Consider the following 19,711-nt stretch of genomic DNA (forward strand, 5'->3'; position numbering starts at 1 on the left):
TTAGCTCATATCCACCCCAATGTTTAGAGCGATGCCTGGCACGTAGTAAGCACTTTGCCAATACCATTAACATCATTATTATTATGACAGTAAGCACTGAAGAAACACCCAGACCATTAGCGGGAGCCATTTCTGGACACATGGGAAGAACCCTCAGGGACCTTGGAGTGCTGGCTCCAACACAACCAGATGACCACGGTGCTGTGCTACCAACCTACAGTCACCTATGGCTGCCTACCTCTATTGCCACCTAAACTGTGGGAATGGCAGGCGATGACATCAACAAAGAATAATGGAGGGCTGTGGCAACAGCAGTACTGAAAAAGGTGTAGGGGTGGAAGTGGGAATGGGCAACCGTTCTTACCCATTTCTTTTATTTTCAACCCCCCCACATAGCACCTTCTCCCTTTCCTCCCTCAGTTCTACTCACTCTTTGCCTCGTTCCCACTCCCTAGTCCTGCTCACTGACCAGCACCTAGGCTTGGGTCAATTCAGATGGTGTCAGTGGGATGCCAAGCCCATCACACCACAGTCACAATGATGGGAGGATACCGGGATAGGGAAAATAAGGCAAAGACTGGGATGCAGGAGGCTGAGAGAGTGTGCTTGGGGGAGGACTAGAGGGACAGTGTGAAGAAGGGGAAGAAGACCCTCTCCTCCCAGCCCCACTAAATTGTAAGATCCTTGTGGGCAGGCATCATGTCTACCAACTATATTGTGAATTCTAAGTACTTTGTATGGTGTCCTGCTTACAGTCAGTATTCAGTAAATACCATTGATTGCCCATTTCCCACTCTTGTCCCTACCATTTCTTCCTGTTCTTTCCTTTTTCTTATTTCCTCATTCCTTTTCTCCTCTCCTTCCCCATTCCTGTCCCCTATTTTTACTTCCCCCTTTCTCACCAAGTTTCCTCCTTGCCACCCCACAGTGCCTGGGGTCCAAGCAGCAGAGGGGAAAGGCTCATTGCAGCGTGGCTCAGTGGCAAGAGCCCGGGCTTGGGAGTCAGAAATCATGGGTTCTAATCCCAACTCTGCCACTTGTCAGCTGTGTGACATTAGGCAAGTCACTTCACTTCTCTGTGCCTCAGTTACCTCATCTGTAAAATGGGGATTTAAGACTGTGAGCCCCATGTGGGACACCCTGATAATGTTGTATCTCCCCCCCCCCCCAGTGCTTAACAGTGCTTGGCACATAGTAAGTGCTTAACAAATGCTATCATCATCATTATTATTATTATTATTACTGCGGGTGGGGAACACATCTGCCAACTCTGTTGCATTGATGTGAATAGTAAATGCTCAATAAATACCATTGATGATCATCCTCCAGACTGTAAGCTCTTTATGGGCAGGGAACATGTCTACCAAATCTGTTACATTGAACTCTCCCAAGCTCTTGAGAAGCAGCATGGCCTAGTGGATAAAACATGGGCCTGGAATTCAGAAGGACCTGAGTTCTAATCCCAGCTCCACCACTCGTCTGCTGTGTGACTTTGGGCAAGTCTCTTCACATCTCTGTTCCTCAGTTAGCAATCTATAAAATGGGGGTTAAGATCGTGAGCCCCCTGTGGGACTGGGACTGAATCCAATCTGTTTAGCTTGTATCTACCCCTGATCTTAGTACAGTGCCTGGCACATAGTAAACACATAGTGAATACCATAAAAAAGCACTTAGTGCAGTGCTCTCAGGAATAGTAAGTGCTCAATATATACCATTTGGGATGATGATGACGACAATGAAAGAGGGTAGGGGAGGTTTTCTTATCCACCCTTTTCTCCTTTTCTAGAGCAGGCAGTACCGATTGGCTTGAGCCAAAAGTAGACTTCGGAAACAGCCGATCAGAATCGGTCATTCGGGCGACAGTTGGGGTCACTGTAAACTGGGATCAGGTGGCCTGGATAGAGCAGAGCTGTTAGGTTTGGAGGAACTTCTCACTCGGAACAAACACCAGGGGTCCCAGATGATCTTGGAACCAAGTCATGTCTAATCTCTCATGGTGTACAAACAGGGTGTGTCTCTTTCTGGAATTACTTGAAATCTCACTGCCAGCACAGATGTGAAATTACTTTCTTGGTTATCCATTCATTCTGGGACTTTTCACCCACCCTTAGTACATAAATTTCCAAGAAAATGGCCCAGAGTACTTGCTTCTATGTCTCTCAATTGCCCTCTGCAGGCCACATTGTTGGCTTCCAATTTTGGCACCCTCATTTTCTCTGAAAGCGAAAAGGTCAATTTTTAACCTTAATATATCTTGTCCATTGCTGCTGACGCAGTTCTCAGGCTTTCAAGTCTACAAGGTATGGTCCTGGGGTAGGAATTTCCTACCCAAAGAGCTTCTGATAGCCGAACACTTTCAGCAAATGATGTCATTTCGTATCTATCTATACCCAGATAATCTTCACACAATTCCCTGCTGGCACCTCAAGGACTAAGAGACATCACCATACAGATGCTCTGTATCTGCAGTGCATTCCGTCCATTGTTTTTGTGCCTTGGACACATTCCACTCATGGAAGGAGACTCAAGTCTTGAGACTGATCTCCAATCACATCTGCCTTTATTCCTTCAAATCTCTGCCAGTCACATGACCTGGAAAGCTCATCATTCTTCTCCTAAAATCTCTTACTTTAGGCTTCTAGCTGAACTTCATTTATAGACCTTCCCTGACTAAGCCCTCCTTTCCTCTTCTCCCATTCCTATCTGAATCTCCCTGAGTCACTCCTTTTATCTATTCCCCCTCCCAGCCTCACAGCAGTTATGTACATATCTGTAATTTATTTATATTAATGTCTTTCTCCCCCTATAGACTCACTAACTATTCTTACCCAAGCTCACTGTGGACAGGGAATGTGTCTGTTCATTATTGTATTGTACTCTCCTAAGCGCTTAGTACAGAGCTCTGCATACAGTAAGCACCTAATAATAATAATAATGATAATGGTATTTAAGTACTTTCTATGTGTCAGGCACTGTTCTAAGCACTGGGGTAGATACAAGGTAATCAGGTTGTCCCACGTGGGACTCGAAGTCTTGATCCACATTTTACTTCTCTGTAACTGAGGCACAGAGAAGTTAAGTGACTTGCCCAAGTTCACGCAGCTGACAAGAGGCTGAGCCAGGATTAGAAACCACGACCTCTGACTCCGAAGCCTGTGCTCTTTCCATTAACCATGCTGCTTCTTAATAAATACAATTGACTATAATTGACAATTTAGTGTGCCACAGGCCAGTCTGATCTGGGGAGAATGTGAAACTGTTCCCTTTATTAATCCACCCTCCTAGCCCTACAGCATATATGCACATAGCTTTAATCTTATTTATTTATATTATTGTCTATCTCCCCTTCTAGATTGTAAACTGGTTTTGGGCAGGGAATGTGTTGGTTATATTGTACTCTCCCAAGCACTTAGTACAGTGCTCTGCACATAGTAAGCACTCAATAAGTATTATTGACTAAATATTAATTGGTCATACTAAGTATCTATTATCTTCCAGGTCAGTTCTTCAACTTTGTCAATATTCATTTCTGCAAACAGGGTGGTCAGTAATTTAAAATCAAATTTATAGGAAAGCAAATCATAATTACCAAGGAAAATGAAATGTTAAAATACTGTGCTAAGCACGGGAGATGATTCATGAGAATCAGATCAATAGTGATCACAGTGACTGTCCCAAATAGTTGTCAGACAGGGAATGAGAATAGGTATCTTATTCCCACATTACAGATAGGGAAACTGAGGCATAATCAATCAATCAGTGGTATTTATTCAATGCTTGCTGTGTGTAGAATGCAGTACTAAGCTCATGACAGAGTACACTACAGTAGGCAAAATCTCTGCCTCCAAGGCACAAATCAATCAATCAGAGGTATGGAGTGTTTGCTATGTGCAGAGTATTGTGTTTTTAAGTGCTTACCTTGTGCAGAACACTGTGCTAAGCATTTGGGGGAGTACAATACAACAGAGTTGTTAGACATGTACATTGCCCATGAGGAAATTAATCACAGAGAGTACATTCCTTTTGGAAAGAAAAATGTCTTTTTTTTTCTGGCTTTTCCCAAGCTCTTACACAATGTGTTGAGCCCAGGAGGTCCTCAATAAATGTAACTATTCTTACCCAAGAGGTTAAATGACTTGCCCAAGGTCACACAGCAGGCCAGTGGAAGAGCTGGGATTAGAATATGGGCTTCCTGACTCCCAGTCTCATGCTCGTTCCACAAGGCCATACTAGTATGATACCCATGTAGCACCAATGCTGAAAAAATGATCTATTTATAGAAGGGGAGCTGAAGCTGTGTATTTGCATCATTAATTCTGAGCCTAAGGATACATTTTGGGTCTCAATTATCCGGGTCTTTCAGGATCTCAAAAGTCTCCTCTATAACTTTCACCCAAATATTTCACCCAAAATAGTTTCCTCATCTGTAGAATGGGGATTCAATCAGTCAATCACTCAGTCATTTATTGAGCACTTACTATGTGCAAAGCTCTGTAATAAGCACTTGGGAGAGTATGCTACAACAGAATTAGCAGTAACGTCCCCTGCTTACAGTATAGAGGAAATGTCGTCCCCCTCTCCATCCCCCCCGTCTTACCTCCTTCCCTTCCCCACAGCACCTGTATATATGTATATATGGTTGTACATATTTATTACTCTATTTATTTATTTATTTATTTATTTATTTTACTTGTACATTTCTATCCTACTTATTTTATTTTGTTGGTATGTTTGGTTCTGTTCTCTGTCTCCCCCTTTTAGACTGTGAGCCCACTGTTGGGTAGGGACTGTCTCTATGTGATGCCAATTTGTACTTCCCAAGTGCTTAGTACAGTGCTCTGCACATAGTAAGCGCTCAATAAATACGATTGATTGATTGATTGATTGGTATCTATTCTCCCTCCTGTTTAGACTGTGGCCTCCACATAGGACAGGGACTGGATCCTACTTGACTATCATATATTTATCTCAGTCCTTAGTGTAGTGTTTGGCAAGTAAACTCGTAGGCGGGGAATGACTCCACTAATTCTATTGTATTGTATCCTCCCAAGTGCTTAGTACAGTGCTCTGCACACAGTAAGTGCTCAATAAATCCCATTGATTAACAAATAGCACAGTTATTATTGTTATGATCATTACTACTCAGAAAGTTAAGGTTTATGTGTATTTTGGCATTTATGGCATTTAGCTGATGTGTTTGTCCAAATAATTTGTTACCACAATCACAACTTTAAAGTACTCTGGATTTCTTGGAATAAAATATTTTGCAATAGAATACTGAATGCACTTAGAGTTATCATCCATTACTATCTCATTTTTCAGATCTGACACATGATAGAGCAGCTTGAATTGCCAACCTTTCTCCTGGGCAATAATTAAACAAGAAACCATCAGTATGATTTTTATTGTATTTAAGTGCTTGCTATATGTCAAGCACTCTCCTAAATGCTAGGTTAAATATAAGTTAATCAGGTTGGACACAGTCTCTGTCTCACATGGGGTTCAGAGTCTAAAGTAGAAGGGAGAACAGGCATTGAATCCCCATTTTAGATTAGGAAACTTTGGCACAGAAGTTAAACGACTTGCCCAAAGTCCCACAGCAGGCACGTGGCAGAGCTCGGATTAAAACCAGGTCCTCTGACTCCCGGACCTGTGCTCTTTCCAATTGGCCATGTTGTTTCCCATCATGATAAAATTGGGATTATTAGGTCAACTTTCTGCTGTCAATAGTAGTAAGTCCTTCACAACACTTCCCTAATCCCTAAGGCTCTCGCAGGCTCCAAACATCAAGCATCTAAAGTTGCGGTGTGGCTCAGAGGAAAGAGCCCGAGTTTAGGAGTCAGAGGTCATGGGTTCTAATCCCGGCTCCGCCACTATACTATCTCGAGCATTTAGTACAGTTCTCTGCATGCAGCAAGCACTCAATACCGTTAATTGATTAGTATGATCCCTGACCTCAAGGAGCTTACAATCTTGAAGGGGAACCAAATCATAAAAATAAAAATTACAGGTAGAGGATTGCCAACTCTATATTGTTTCCAGTGACAATGTATGGATCCGATAGCTGGACAGTGAAAAAACAGGATAGAAAGAACATTGATTCTTTTGAAGTGTGGTGCTGGAGAAGGCTTTTGTGAATACCATGGACTGCCTGAAAAACAAACAAATGGATTTTGGAGCAAATTAAACCAAAGCAGTCTTTGGAAGGCCAAATGACTTGACTTAGATTAACATCTTTAATCATTCATTCAATGGAATTTCAATCATATTTTATTCAATCGTATTTATTGAGCACTTACTGTGTGCAGAGCACTATACAAGCACTTGGGAAGTACAAATTGGCAACATACAGAGACGGTCTCTACCCAACAATGGGCTCACAGTCTAGAAGGGGAGACAGACAACAAAACAAAACAAGTAGGTGTCAATACTATCAGAATAAATAATTATAACAATATACGCATCATTAATAAAGTGAACATAGTAAATATGTACAAATAAAATAAATAGGGTAATATATATGTAGAAATAAATGCAAGTGCTGTGGGGAGGGGATGGGGGCAGCGTGGGGGGGAGGGGGAGAGGGAAAAGGGGGCTCAATCTGGTAAGGCCTCCTGGAGGAGGTGAGCTCTCAGTAGGGCTTTGAAGGGAGGAAGAGAGGAGGCCTGGCCAGCCAGCAAGGGAGCCAGAGTGGCCTCCCTGATGAAAAATCCTCAGTTGGCTCACTGGTGCCCGCCATTTCATTCATTCATTCAATCATATTTATTGAGCGCTTACTGTGTGCAGAGCACTGTACTAAGCGCTTGGGAAGTACAAGTTGGCAATGTATAGAGGCGGTCCCTACCCAACAGCGGGCTCACAGTCTAGAAGGGGGAGACAGACAACAAAACAAACCATATTAACAAATAAAATAAATAGAATACATATGTACAAGTAAAACAGGGTAATAAATATGTACAAGCATATATATATATATATATATATATATATATATATATATATATATATATATATATATATATAGACTGTGAGCCCACTGTTGGGTAGGGACCGTCTCTATAGGTTGCCAACTTGTACTTCCCAAGTGCTTAGTACAGTGCTCTGCATACAGTAAGCACTCAATAAATACGACTGAATGAAATATGTATATATATATATATATACACACACACACAGGTGCTGTGGGGAGGGAAGGAGGTAAGGCAGGGGGAGGGGGAGGAGGGGTAGAGGAAGGAGGGGGCTCAATCCCACTGAGGGCAGCAACCAGCAGAGCCGACTCGGGAGGGGGCCAGTAAAAGCTGGCCAGCCAGAGGCACTGTACTAAGTGCTGGGGTGGATACAAGCAAATTGAAGTTGGACACAGTCCTTGTCCCACATGGGGCTCACATTTCAATCCCCATTTTGCAGGTGAGGTAGCTGAGCACAGAGATGTGAAGTTACTTATCCAAGGTCACGCAGCAGACAAGTAGTAGAGCCAGGATTAGAACCCATATCCTCCTGACTCCCAGGACCATGCTCACTATGCCACGCTGCTTCTCTTAAAGCCGATACAGCACCAGCTGTCAGGGCGAAGGAGGTGGGAGGGGGCATCTCAGTCTCTTCTGGAAAATCCCCCTCCACCCGGGAGCCTTCCCGAGCCCATACTCAGGAGGACTAATTCTCTGTAGAAGACACTCATGCTAGGAAAAGTCCAGGGGAAACATGGAAGAGGCAGACCAGCAGCTAGGAGGATAGAGACCATAACAATGATAACGGAAGAACCGTAAGATTGCAGATTATGGCAGAGGACAGAACGTTCTGGAGAAAGTGTATCCATGGAGTCGCTATGAATTGGAAACGACTTGATGGCACTTAATAATAATAAGAGGAGGGATTGGAGTATAATGATATGTACATATAAGCAACTGGAGGATGTGAGTAATCAAATGCTTGGGTGATGCAGACATATTAAAGTGGCAGCTGAGGGCAGGGAGATGTGTTTCATCAGGAAAGACTTCCTGAAGAAGATGTAATTTCAGAAGATGGGGATAGCAGAGGTTACTGGATGTTAAGAGGAAGGGAGTTTCAGGCTGTTCTCCCTGCAAGAACATAAAACAAGCTTGATCCCAATTTGCAATTTGTCTCTGGACCAAATTGATATTTCCACAGATAAAATGGGTGGAGTAAGATCCAATAATAAGTTAAGCACATTTGCAGGTAACTATCTTTCATTCTTGACCCTACTACTAACAATAATAATAATAATGATGATGGTATTTGTTAAGCACTTACTATGTGCAAAGCACTGTTCCAAGCACTGGGGAGGTTACAAGGTGATCAGGCTGTCCCACAGGGGGCTCACAGTCTTCATACCCATTTTACAGATGAGGTAACTGAGGCACAGAGAAGTTAAGTGACTTGCCCAAAGTCACACAGCTGACATTTGGCAGAGTCAGGATTTGAACCCATGACCTCTGACTCCAAAGCCCATGTTCTTTCCACTGAATCATGCTGCTTCTCCTTCCAGCTTGGAATATTCTCTCCTCATTTTAGCAAAACCACACCCTTCTTATAATGCTTCTGGCAAGCCACCTCCTCCAGGAGATATTCCTTGATTAATCCACTCACCTTCCTAGTCATGCCACCTCTTCAGTCAACTCAGCAGTCTTAGGCATTTGCTTGTTTATCTGATGTTGATTTACCAATTTATGTTCATTATTTTTATTTATTCTCATTATTTAGATTGTCCTGCTTTGTAAGTACACAGTACTTTTGCAAATGGTCTTATACTCTGTTTCCACTATCTGTAATCTATTTTAATGTCTGTCTCCCTCTATGTACTATAAGATCCTTATTGATGATAATAATAATTAATAATAGTACTTGCTAAACACTATGTGATAGTTCTAGGAACTGGGATTGATACAAGGTACTCAGGTTGGACACAGCCCCTATCCCACAAGGGACTCACAGTCTGAATTGGAGGAAAGGGGATTAAATCCCTTCCAGATAAGGTAACTGAGGCACAGAGAAGTTAAGTAACTTGCCTAAGGTCACAAAGTAGACAAGTGACAGAGCCAGGATTGGAATCCAGGTCTTCTGACTCCCAAGCTCATGCTCTTTCCACCAGGCCACACTGCTTCACGTGTGGACAGGTATCACATCTACCAACTCTGTTATACCGGACTTTACAAAGCACTTCGTACAGTTCTCTGCACATTGTAAGTGCTCAGTAAATACCATTGATTGATCCTTATGTTTCTTTTTCCCATTACTGTAAGCTTGTATTGCACCCAGTAGGTGCTCAGTAACCCTGATTACTACTACTTACCCTCTTCAAATTGTTTCATGTGCTTATGTCTGCTTGTCTCCTCCATTAGATTACTAGCTCCTCGAGGCCAAAAATCACTTCTTTTCCTTTTTCTAAATATTCCCCAAGTAATTGATTCCACTAAGATATTCAAGTCAAGTCAGCCCTTCTCTCTAACTCCCCACTCACATTCCCTTCCAGGCATGTTGAAAATTTTTGTTTGTTTGTTGGTTTCTTAGTCAAACATTTCTAACCGAAGCATGGCGGGGGCTGGTGAAAGTGGGTTTTTAACCCACTTTTAATAATGTTGATTTGACTGTGCTTATGGTCGTGGATGATTCATCTCTGCTGGGCAGCAGCGGCATGGGAAAGAGTCAAGGGTGGATGATCAAGTGGTCAAAACGTTGATCAAAGACCAAGGCAGAGACTCAAGTTTTTTACTGTACTGAAGAAGGCAACGGTAAACCACTTCCATATATTTACCAAGAAAATTTTGTGTATATAAATACCAGAATAACTTTATGGCAGAATATGGGATGTTCTGGAGAGGGTAGGTCCATGGAGTCGTTATGGATCAGAAAAGATTCGACGGCATTTGAAGAAGATGATCATGGACCTCACAGTGTAGTGTAGTATAAATATTTACATTGCTAGGTCCCTCCAAAATTTTGACATAGTTTTGCAGTTGTAGAACCCTGACCTCTTATTGATTCACCCCATTGTTGATTTTAACCAACTCTTGTTACCCAACAGTCAAGAAACTAGTTCATTTGGACCAAAGGGCTTATGATGAAATCTATTTACCAAAAGAAGAACCCACAAAAAAACCAGAAGAGTTTAGTGGCACCTTTAAAGGATTAAGCTCTCCTTTCTCTTATGTCATCAGAACATTAAGTAGAGGCTGTGGAATTGGGATGGCAGTGCTGAAATGTTTTCTAATTGAGCCTGGAGTCTCCGTAATGAAAAGCAGCATGTCCTAGTCATTAAAGCAAAGGCCTGGAGTCAGAAGGACCTGGGTTCTAATCCCAGCTCCATTGCTTGTCAGCTGTGTGACCTTGGGCAGGTCACTTCACTTCTCTGTGCCTCAGTTACCTCATTTGTAAAATGGTGATTAAGACTGTGAGCCCCTATGTGGGGCAGGGATTGGATCCTAACTTATTAGCCTGTAGCTACCCCAGAACTTAGAACAGTTCCTGGCGTATAGTAAACACTTAACAAATCTTGTCTTATGCTGCGAGTCATGTCCGACCCGTAGTGACGCCGTAGACACATCTCTCCCAAAATGCCCAAACTCCACCTGCAATTATTCTGGTAGCATATCCACAGAGTTTTCTTGGTAAAAATACGGAAGTGATGTGCCATTGCCTCCTACCGCGCAGTAAGCTTGAGTCTCCACCCTTGACTCTCTCCCATGACACTGCTGCCCAGCAAAGGTGAGTTTTGACTTGTAGCAGATTGCCTTCCACTTACTAGCCACTGGCCAAGCTAGGAATGGAATGGGTATGCCTCTGCTTGACTCTACCTCCTGTAGTCATGACTGGTAGAGTGCTGGAAACTCTCCAGGTGAGAGTTTAAAAAAAAATAAAAAACTAGCTGCTCCCTGGGGAACTCATAATTCAGAGTTACCGCTGTGCTGCTGCTGCTGCCTCCAAGTTGTCTGGTTTTGGGGATGGCCCTGAGACCTCCTAGAAAGGAAGTAGGAATAGATGTGTCAGTTGGATGTCTAAATGCTCTATTACCAGTCAAGCAAACAAGGTGACAACAGAATTCTGGAAAGGGTTTAGAGGTAAGGCTCATGTCACATGCCAGGAGTAACTTGTAATGTGGTGTTAAGCAAGGATTTTGCCCCTGGCCCAAACAGTATTTCCCATTCAAATTTTTTCTCCCTGAAATTTTTATTCCCACATGGGACAACCTGATCACCCTGTATCCCCCCAGCACTTAGAACAGTGCTTTGCACATAGTAAGTGCTTAACAAATACTATTATTATTATTATTATTATTATTATTATTATTATTATTATTATTATTCTAAGGCCTGGAACTAACATCAAGAAAATAGGTCGATGGAGATGGATTTAGGTCTCTAAAGGTTTCATTTTACTCAACATAAACTTTTGAAGAGTGCACGTGTTGCTCTGTTTGGAAAATAATAATAATAATAATAGTAGTTTGGTACTTGTTTGGCACCTACTCTGTGCCAGACATTGAACTAAGCTCTGAGATAGATGCAAGATAACCAGGTCAGACATGGGGCTCACAGTCTAAGTAGAAAGGCTGCATGGACAATGAATGTCAACTTAAATGATTTTTCAGCAGGCTGCCACTTCAGTTAGTGATTCCATCAATCAATTGAATTTACTGAGCGCTTACTGTGTGCAGAGCACTGTACTAAGTGCTTGGGAGAGTATAGTAAAGCAATATGAGACACATTCCATTCCCACAATGAACTTACAGTCTATAGGAGGAGTGTGGCGAAACAGTGGGGTACAGAAAGTCTTGACCACTTTTATCAAGTTGAATCATTCCTTGTAAGAACTCACCTCCATTCTTCAGCAGACTATTGGCCAGCTGTAAGATTATCCAGGTTGCAGATTTTTCTCCCAAAGAGACCATCTGGAGTTGTCAAATGAGAGAAGATTGTTGCTCTTCCAATCCCACCTCTGATCGATTTTTCTAATTTGTTTTCTCATTTGCACTGTAGTATTATTATTACTAAGTGCCATCGGAGTCGTTTCTGATTCATAGCGACTCCATGGATATACTTTCTCCAGAACATCTTGTCCTCCGATTTAATCCACAATATAATGGTTCTTCCATTATCACTGTTATGGTCTCTATCCATCTAGCTGCAGGTCTGCCTCTTCCATGTTTTCCCTGAGCTATTCCTAGCATTAGTTTCTTCTCCAGAGAATTAGGCCTCCTGATTATGTGTCCAAAATATGCTAATCTAAGTCGAGTCATTTAGCCTTCCAAATGCCACTTTGGCTTAATTTGCTCCAAAATCTATTTGTTTGTTTTTCAGGCAATCCATGGTATTCACAAAAGACTTCTCCAACACCACATTTCAAAAGAACTGATGTTCTTTCTAGCCTGTTTTTTCAGTGTCCAGCTTTCTGATCCATACATTGTAAAGGAACCTGTATAATAATTGTATAAAGGAACCTGTATAATATTTAGTTGTATCTCCTTTTTTCAGTATTGGAACATAAGCTGATTAGATGGCAATCAGATGGCCATTGAGTGGTTAGCCATACCTGTTGACGTAATTTGGCAAGGACTTTTACCAATTCCTCTCCAGCTGCCTGAAACACTTCAATAGGAAGCCTATCAAAGCCAGATGGCTTATTTTTGGCAAGGCAGTGTAAAGCTGATCTAACTTCACTTTCCATGATGAGTGGCTCTAATACAAAAGGAACTTCTTCAAATACTTCTTGAATATTGCTATAGTAGATACAAGTTATTCAGGCCAGATATAATCCCTGTCCCACATGTGGCTCACAGTTTCAGCATTCAGATATGAAATCACTCGAACCCAAGTCTATTTGTCAAAGTAAATAAAAAATATTAAGTTTCTGAAAAAAATATAATTGCTTTCACGAAACTACAAATAGAGTGTAATCTGAACCTGACAGATTTAGGCAAGAGGGAACACATGGTTTTGGCTTACATGCAGTTGTTTTTCTGTAATTCAACCTGTTCAGAACACATTATTGGCACACATATAGGTGTGAATGGGAACACCATGCTTTGCATAAGTAAATATAGCCAGGATCAATTTTTAAGGTGCTCTGCATTGTAGTTCTGAATTCTGCACTAAACCACACTCCATTGAGAAGCAGCATTGCTTAGTGAAAAGAGCCCGGGCCTGAGAGTTAGAGGACCTGGGTTTCAATTCCAACTCTGTCTCATGACTGCTGTGTGAACTTGGGCAAATCATTTAACTTCTTTGTACCTCAGTCGCCTCATCTCTAAAATGGGGATTCAATATTTGTCTCTTTGTGGGCAGGGAATGTGTCTACCAACTTCGTTATATTTTACTTGCCCAAACTCTTAGTACAGTGTTCTGTACATAGTAAATGCTCAGTGAATACAGTTGACTGATTGCTTGTTCTGCCTCCTACTTAGATTGTGAGTCCTATTTGAGACAAGGACTGTGTCTGACCTGAATATCTCATATCTTCCCTAGTGCTTAGAACAGTATTTGACACATGCAGCCTAGCCTAGTGGATACAGCCTGGTCCTGGGACTCAAAAGGACCTGGGTTCTAATCCTGCTCCCCCACTAGTCCGCTGTGAGATCATGGGCAAGTCTCTGAACTTCTCTGTGCCTCAGTTACCTCATCTGTAAAATGGGGATTAAGACTGTGATCCCTATGTGGGACAGGCACTGTGTCCAACCCAATTTGCTTGTAACCACCCCAACATTTAGTAGAGTACCTGGCATATAGTAAGTGCTTAACAAATACCATTATCATCATCATCACTTAACAAACATCACAATTATTATTATTATTAGTTAGTTCAATTTACCACCCTCCCATCTGTCAGCCACCAGTATTCCAGAAGTCCTAATGCTGTGATGTCATTAGTTGCCTCTTTGCCCATTATTGTGCAAACCTGCAGATTCGGCTTCCCACAAGAACTCCAGTTTCCCGGCACCCAATATTTCTTGAAGTGGAGCTCTGTCCATTTATGTCAGTAAATGCGTCTTCGATTTTGAGTTTCTAAAGATGTGTCTGTGTTTGCCTCTATGTCTTACCAGGGCAATAATAACATTTCTTCAACTTCATCTTTAGTTTTTCCCCACATACAGAGCAGTGGACCGGTTTCTTGGGAGTCTGTATCTCTGCAGTCTGCCAGAGATTTCTGGTTCTGTCTGTGTGTCTGACTGTAGCAGCATTTTTGTCTGTAGATCAGTGATGAATCTAATGGTCTTGCTGAGCATTTCTGTGACTTTTTCTACACATTACTTTGTCTCCATACTCAACTGTATAAGTAGCATCTCTGCCTCATGAGTTTGTTTCTGTGATTGTACTCTCACCTATGTTGCTGTATGTATTTCTGTTGAAATAATAATAATGATAATTGTGGCATTTGTTTTAGCACGTACTATGTACCCAGCGCTTAGAACAGTGCTTGGCACATAGTAAGCACTTAACAAATGCCATTGTTATTACTATGTACCAGACTAAGCGCTGGGGTGGATACAGGCAAACTGGGTTAGGCACAGTTCCTGTCCCACGTGGGGCTCACAGGCTTAATCTCCATTTTCCAGAAGAGGTTACTGAGGCCCAGAGAAGTGAAGTGACTTGCCCAGGGTCACACAGCAGACAAGTGGCAGAGTAGGAATTAGAACCTAAGTCCTTCTGACACCCAGGTCCATGCTCTATCCATTAGGCCACGCTTTTCCGATATTGTTGTATTTCTAGGATGAGCATTTTCTTGTTGTTACAGTGTATTCCAACCCGATTTCAATGATTTTAGGTTTTTGTATAAAAAGTACTGCATTATCAAACCTTTGGACTAGTATTTGCCAGTGTTTTCCATTCTTCCATTTGCTTCCACAAACATTGTGAAGTCACATGCCATGTCAATCTGTCTGCCTCCCTTCAATCAACAGTATTTATTGAGCACCTACCATGTAGGAAGCACCCTCCCATCTCTCACCAATCCTCAGTTTCACTGTTGCCTCGTCTATCCTTCGGTGTGTCTTTAAGATAAGTCTCTTAATTTCTCTGTGCCTTAGTTACCTCATCTGTAGAATGGGGATTAAGATGCAAACCTCATGTGGACAGGAATTATGATCAACCTGATTATCTTGTATCTACCCCAGTACTCAGTACAGTGCTTGGAACATATTAAGCACTGCACAGATACTTAGATATAGCACTGGCTACTGGAAAAGCCCCCTCTGGCTTGGCAGATGACAGCTTATCCAAATGACTTCAGGTGCCTAGAAATCAGCTCTCTTTGACTCTGATAGTCTTCACAGTAAATTAGGAAGGCTGTGAGAGGGAGAGGCTCTGAAGTGGCATGTATATGTTGGAGAGCCTACTTTTCCACAGCTCTGGGACTCCCTGAGGCCTGAAGAAGATGAGGCTTCCTGACCTTGGATGAAGGTGCATGGTTGGGGCGGAGGGAAAGGGAGGCATTATAGTAAAGTGGGATTGAAGAGGTTTGTGGAATTATGAGATATTAAGGAATCACAGACCAGAAGGCCCAGGAAATAAAGGAAATGTCACCTTATGAAAGTCAAAATGGTACCTAAAATGTAGTCATGATGGTCCTAAATAGCAGTGAAGTGTAGTGAAAAGAGCAAAGGTCATCTGGGAGTCAGAAGACATGAATTCTAATCCCTGCTCTGCCGCTTGTCTCCTCTAACTATCCCAGTGTTTAAAACAGTGTTTGACGCATAATTAGCCCTTAACAAATATTATTATTATGATGAACATTATTGTTATTATTATTGTTAGACATCCCTCCCAAATTCAGGCCACATATTTTAGTGGACTTTATCCTGAATTCATTTTCTGATTTGATTTTGTGTGAGTTTGGGGACCTTGAAATATATATTTCAGGGCTTCAATGACCCTGAAAAATTTCTAACAACTCTGTCTTGGAGCATCTGCCTTGAAGATGAAAACAGGGGGTGCAGAGAAGGCAGAAACTGTGGCTGGAGGGAAGCCTATTTCTTCTTTTATTGCTTGGATGTAAGTAATGTTGATTGTTTGAGGGGTCTCCCAATCCACACCCAGAGACCCACTTAGTAAATCAGGGTTAAGGGGACAGAAAATGCAGTAATAAGATGAGAACAAATGAAATCAGTAGGGCCATTAGCCATCAATCAATCAATGGTATTCATTGAATGCCTCCTACATGCAGAGCACTGTACTAAGTATTTGGGAGAGTACAACAGAGTTGGTCGTCTTGTTCTCTGCCCACAATGAGCTTACAGTCCAGAAGGGGAACAGACATTAATATAAATAAATAAATTAGCCATGCCTGTATTGTAAGAAATTCACAATCTGTGGCAGAACAGGCCTTGCAAACTAAATAGGTATGACCTTGGAGTTGCCCAGTTTGCAGGTTGCTGCAGTTGGAACTGTCCCAGGTAGCTAAGGCCAGATTTTTGGTGGACTGGCCTTTCTATTCTCTTTTTAAAGGAAGCAACAATTAAAAATATATATATATCTACTCCTGCCCTCCTTTGCATCACCATTTTCTAGTGAGGGTTAGAAAACAGTCACATTTAGAAATCTGTTTGCAGGTTGGGAATGAGAAAATGAAGATTAATAGTCGTTTCTCTCCTGCTAATTTGATTTTTGCAACTCCTCTTCTGCCAGCTCGGCAAAGAGGGTTTAGTCACTCTTTCCAGCTAATGGATACAGGAAGAAGGTAAAGGTGCCGTGACGTCATGCCTCCCAACATGAGGCCAGCTGGCTCGCTCTTCAATTAAAGACTTTCCGCTCATTCAGAAATGAGGAGCAACTGGTACCTAAGTGACAAACACCTCATTTTCTCTTCTCCGACCGTATAACCCCTTGGCTGGAAAAGAAGGATTTAGAGGAATTTGATTCCGAAAATGAAGCTAGACTCTGATCTCTTTTCTGCCCCAGTGCACAGCTTGTTAGCTGAACCCTGTCCCTTTCCCAATCGCTCTCCTGACTGGAAATATGACAGAACTATTTTAGGGCTGGCCACCTCTTTGTAGTCTCAGTAGTGAGGAGGGCAGACAGTATTTCAAGTCTTGAAGTATATTCAGGTTCTTAAAGTGTCAAGATTCTTAGGAATGGATTGCCAATCTACTGAAAATTGTTACTGTCTTCCCAATATCTCCCATTCAACTTTTATCCTTTCCATGCACATCAGAATGATAATAGCAATAATAATGTATTTGTTAAGCATTTACTATGTCCCAAGCACCTTACTAAGATCTGGGGAAAGTGCAAGATAATCAGATCAGACACACAGACCCTGTCCCAGATGGGGCTCACAGTCTAAAGTAGGAGAGAGAACAGGATTGATTTGGATCCCCATTTTACAGATGGGAAACTCAGGCACAGAGTCATTAAATGTCTGCTATGTGTCAAACACTATTCTAAGCGCTGGGTAGATACAAACTGATCAGGTCAGACACAGTTCCTGTCCCACATGGGGTTCACAGTGTAAGTAGGAGGGAAAATAGGTATTGAATATCCATTTTTCAATGAGGAAACTGAGGCACAGAGAAGTTAAGTGACTTGCCCAGGGTCATGCAGCAGGAAATTTTTTTAAGGGTATTTGCTAAGTGTATGTATCAGTCATGGTACTAAATGCTGGAGTAGATGCAAGCTAGTCAGGTTGGACATAGTCCATGTCCTTCATGGGGTTTACAGTCTTAATTCCCATTTTACAGATGAGGTAACTGGAGCACAGAGAAATTAAGTGACTTGCCTGCTGTGTGTGACCTTGATCAAACGGTGGAGCTAGGATTAGAACCAAGGTCCTTCTGACTGTCAAGCCAGGACTCCTTCCATTATGCCACACTGCTTTTAGGAATCAGGTTGTTTCTCTGTACTGAAAAATAATTTGATGAAAAATTAACATGTGGACCGCAACCATCTTCATCAAAAAGAGATTCAGTCTTAGGGGTAAGCCAAGCCAATGGGAATCCTTCCAGATGAGGTTTTGAGTCTCTCATCATTCAGTGTTCAGGATTTGAGACCTTTTTCGATTGTTAGCTACCTCCTTGTGGGCAGTGATCACTTCTACCAATTCTGTTGTATTGCACTCCCCTAAGAGCTTAGCTCAGTGCTTTGCATACAGTAAGCACTCAATAAATAGCCTTGGTCTATTTGTGTTCAGGCTTCTAGGTTAGGGGAAATAAAGTGTGGATTCTAAGGAATACTGCGAGAGTTGGAGGATGAGTAAAGGCTGAATATCATGAGGTTTTGTGCACAGCATCAAAAGACACCTTTAGGGTGTGAGTCTGGAAGCATGACAACCATGATGAAATAGATCTCTCTGCTTGTGACTCACTGGGTGAGGTTGAGCATTATTTTTGTGGCTGAGGTCTAATTTCAAATCTAGCTGAAATCACCACATCATCTATCACCTATAATGCCACAGAACTTATCCGCTGGGGAAACGGGACGGTAGAGAAAAGACATTTTGTAGCCCTAGACAGCCCCAACCTAGAACTGGCTCCTGAGGTTTTCAATTCCAGTGCTCCTACCAACCCATCAAGTCAGTGTACATCACCAGGAAATGCAATGTCCACCTGTTAGAACAGCTTCATGTGATAATAATAAATCAGTAGTATTTATGAGGTGCTTACTATGTGCAGAGCACTGTTCTTAAGTATAATTTGAGACTAAATTATTCAAAAAGTATAGCACAGTAAATGTTATTCAGCTGACAATACCAACAATTATAGACAATCTTCCAAACTCGCAACCTGGATATCATCAGTTTCTAAGCAGGAGGGAGAAAGCAGTTTAATAATTAAAATCCACCAACCTGAAAACTGACTGGAAATTCAAGCTTACTTAGCTCCTTTATACCCCAAGGTTTGTAACTGAAGTAATTTAATACACTTTGCATTATGTACCTTTCAATAATGACCCAAACTGGGCTTTTTTCCTGGGCTTGATGGAACTCTAAAGAGTTAAAAAAATTAACTTAGAGTCACCTGTAGAAGCTTTGGCAAGAGTTTATTTTTTTAAGTATTAAGCTTTGAGGTGAATCCAATTGATCTTCCAGATAACATTTTCAAACTATCTTGATTTTCAGAAAGTGATATATGAAACATGGCATTTCCTCTGCTTATTCTCCTCAAAGCATCCAGGACAGCGACATGATGCAATAATGCTTCTTAAAAAAAAAGAGAGAGAGAAAGAAGCCTTTGGTTTTACACTTTGCCTTTCAAGACATGTAGTTTTTGCAGTGGAAGTGATGGAATTACAGTCCATGACAATAATTCATTAATCAGTCCCAAGCTTAACATGAGTTAGTAAATCATGATTCTTAGGTCTAGTAGTTTCCAACAAATACATTTCATTGAGTGGACGGATACATGTAATTTTTTTTCTTAAATAAGCCTAACCGAAAGAAAAGCAGATCTAGTTTCATCAGGCATCACTATTAGAGATCATTCCATCTTACCCACAACTGAAAGGTATTTTTTTTAATCTTTGTAGAACTTCCTGAACAACGCAATAACTCTCATCATCCCTGTAAATTCACAGGGCACAATGGCATTTGAATCATGACCCAAACTATAAAATCTGGTTAATAATGAAATGAAAATGGAGTGAATGAAATTATGGGCTTGCAATTAAGGTGGAAAACAGTGGGTTTGTTTTTTGTAGTTCCTGCCACTCTCAGGTTGAAAATTTGGGTTTGTAGTGTAGTCTGATATAAGATTCAAGTGCCCCTACTG

The 19,711-nt window shown here is 41.6% G+C and overlaps 1 protein-coding gene and 1 non-coding gene across 2 annotated transcripts in view; one reads left to right on the plus strand and one right to left on the minus strand.

The window, feature by feature from the left end:
* The window catches only part of AGTR1 (angiotensin II receptor type 1), an 83,090-nt gene that overhangs the window by 14,101 nt on the left and 49,278 nt on the right, over positions 1-19,711 (plus strand). The gene's annotated exons all lie outside the window — the stretch shown is intronic.
* LOC119935398 lies at positions 10,733-10,870 on the minus strand. Its single transcript, XR_005453287.1, has one exon. It is a non-coding gene; the product is annotated as a small nucleolar RNA SNORA7 (small nucleolar RNA).

This window comes from Tachyglossus aculeatus, chromosome 1 (genome assembly GCF_015852505.1).
Source record: "Tachyglossus aculeatus isolate mTacAcu1 chromosome 1, mTacAcu1.pri, whole genome shotgun sequence".
NCBI classification, from domain to species: domain Eukaryota; kingdom Metazoa; phylum Chordata; class Mammalia; order Monotremata; family Tachyglossidae; genus Tachyglossus; species Tachyglossus aculeatus.